A 2,500-nucleotide genomic window follows, 5' to 3' on the forward strand; every position below is an offset into this window, starting at 1 on the left:
GGGTTTTGACTGAACAAGTTTTGTCTACAACTTATTACATTGGCCAATATAATGGCATGCTCACTTACAATTTAATTGATGCACGTGTTTTCGAGGAAAGGCGAAATTCGTCTTTGTAGCGGTTTACAATTCCTTCAAGCCAGCAAAGTGAAACAAACACTTAACATGTGCAATCGCCGATGAGTAATCCTCATTTTTGGTCAAGTGCCGGTCCTTAATGAGTCAGCGGTTCGACTCAAGTGTTCGGAATGACCGCAATAACACTATGGTTTTGTTCGAAATTTTTCCTTTGGCGTCAGCAAATAACCATCCATTCGCTAATGACGGCCTCCTGAAGTTCAAGTCGCATGCTATTTGGGGTAAAATAACTTGAAAAAAACGATTTGCAATTGAATTATCTTTTTACGTCCAAAACGTAGGCAAGTTATTTGTCACGAAGTCTTAGTCTAGGAATGTCAATGGTCCTATTGGTTTTTTCTGTGGAAAGAACTGCGAAGTAATTCGGGTAAACTTTGTTGATCAAAATAGCGGATTAACCTGACTGTTTCACGATACTTTTTTCATGTTCTTAGGAAATATATAAAACACATCAAGATTATACCGAGTTTTATCCCAATTCTAAAGCTCTTTGCAGTTTATTGCTGAGTAATGGGTTGCTTCTAAGGAGCTCGCATGACCATGTTGTCTTAGTGCCGGGGTTACAATCCCCGAAACGTCTTGGCACACTCGCCCACTTTTGCAATATCTGTCAGGGAAGTTTATCGTGATGAAGTCGTCATTACTCGTTTACAACATTGTCGGGGGGGTGGGAGGGGAAAGGGGTTCCCTATTCTAGTGATGTCCATTAGGTATGTTCACGAAATAGCTTGCAAATGCATTTTCGTGCTATCTGATCCAGGTGTGCCAAGGACTTATGTCATGGATTGTAGACATTTCCAATGATTTTTGAAATCACCTTTGTGGCCACGCCAAAAGGTCGCCGCTCCTCAAATGTCAGGATTCCATTTAAGCTCAAACCAATGTATTAAACTAAGCTTCTAGCAGCATAGTCTCGCATTTGCTGGTATTCTAATAATAAGTTATATTACACCAACATAAGATACCGACACAGAGTCCAATTTTTGGCTTAATAGTCAAATAAAACACTTGTCGTAGTTCGAAGACTCTTACATTTGAATGAAATTATGTCTGAAGTTTTCAAGAGGACCGTATCGATTTCACATTGTAATTCGACTTTAAACTGAGACCGGCCTGACATTGAACTCAGACCGGTCCTGGCTTCGTCTCGGTGACTGGACCGATACGAGAAACTCTCGCACCGGTCTGAGTTCGTACCGGTCTCATGTAAATGACCGCAAATCTCAGACCGGGTCCACAAATTTCAAGCTTGTATACTTTTGGGTCAGCTTTACATGTATTGCACATGAGATATCATTTTGTTCCGAATCCTGGCACCAATCATTTCGTCCCGGTTTCACGTAAACGGCTGCAAAATTTCATACCGGTACAAGTTCATACCGGTCTGATTCTTCGTCCCGGTCTCATGTAAATACCCCCTTAGTTGAAATTAGAATAGTGTTAGAACACAACATGCCGGGGAAAAGTTCAGTTAACAACGTGGTTTTTAGAGGCTCTACTGTCTGTTTGCTTTGAAATAGTCGTGAAATTCTGCAGCAGTTTGCAACTAATATCAAGATAAGTTTCTTTCTCTTACCTTCGTAAAACCAGCAAATTAGGAGGTAAAAACCAAAAGATAAAAGCTTAGCCATCATATATAAGCAGTGCTTGCATAATCTGCTTCTCTAGAATGATTAATTTTCTTCCGGTTTGTCCTTCTACGTAATCAGATGGAATAATTAGCTCAAACTTCGCTCAACGGTCTGAGACCGCAAAATCGTTTATTTGAATAAACAAATACACACAAAGAAGATAAGCGACATCCAGCGTAACCATTGAAAATAACAGATTATGAATTTCGAAAACAATGGAATGCGAACGGTTTTCCTTTTTTGCTTTTTTGTTTCATTAAGGCATCAATAAATTTGCACTTGCATGTCTATTGAGCAAGATCTCTTGGTTTGGCAACTGATCAAAGGTTCCGCATCGTAACGTAGCTTAGCAACTTCAAACTAATAATTGCGTCAATGCTTGGCTTGTTATAACTGCTGGAATGTCGATTTTTTTTTTTTTTTTTTTTTGTGGCGTCAGCAATTAAAGATTGAATTGAAGGTTTATGATATATTTGCGCCAACGATAGTTTTCTGAAGGTCAATAGACCATTTTACAGTTGTGTGCTTAGTTACTTGGCCTTTGAATGAAAGTGAGGCTGGAGTTGACCTTGCTTTGATAGAAACCTCACTGCTTTTCTTATGCTAATGTTGTTCTCATGCTAATTTTAGCGATTTACATAAGAAAAGCAGTGAGGTAGTCAACTCCAGCCTCACTTACAATCAAAGGTCAGGTAACTAAGCACACAACTGTAAAATGGTCTATTCAGTCA

The sequence above is a fragment of the Montipora capricornis genome, chromosome 12 (genome assembly GCF_036669925.1).
Source record: "Montipora capricornis isolate CH-2021 chromosome 12, ASM3666992v2, whole genome shotgun sequence".
Classification (NCBI taxonomy): Eukaryota; Metazoa; Cnidaria; class Anthozoa; order Scleractinia; family Acroporidae; genus Montipora; species Montipora capricornis.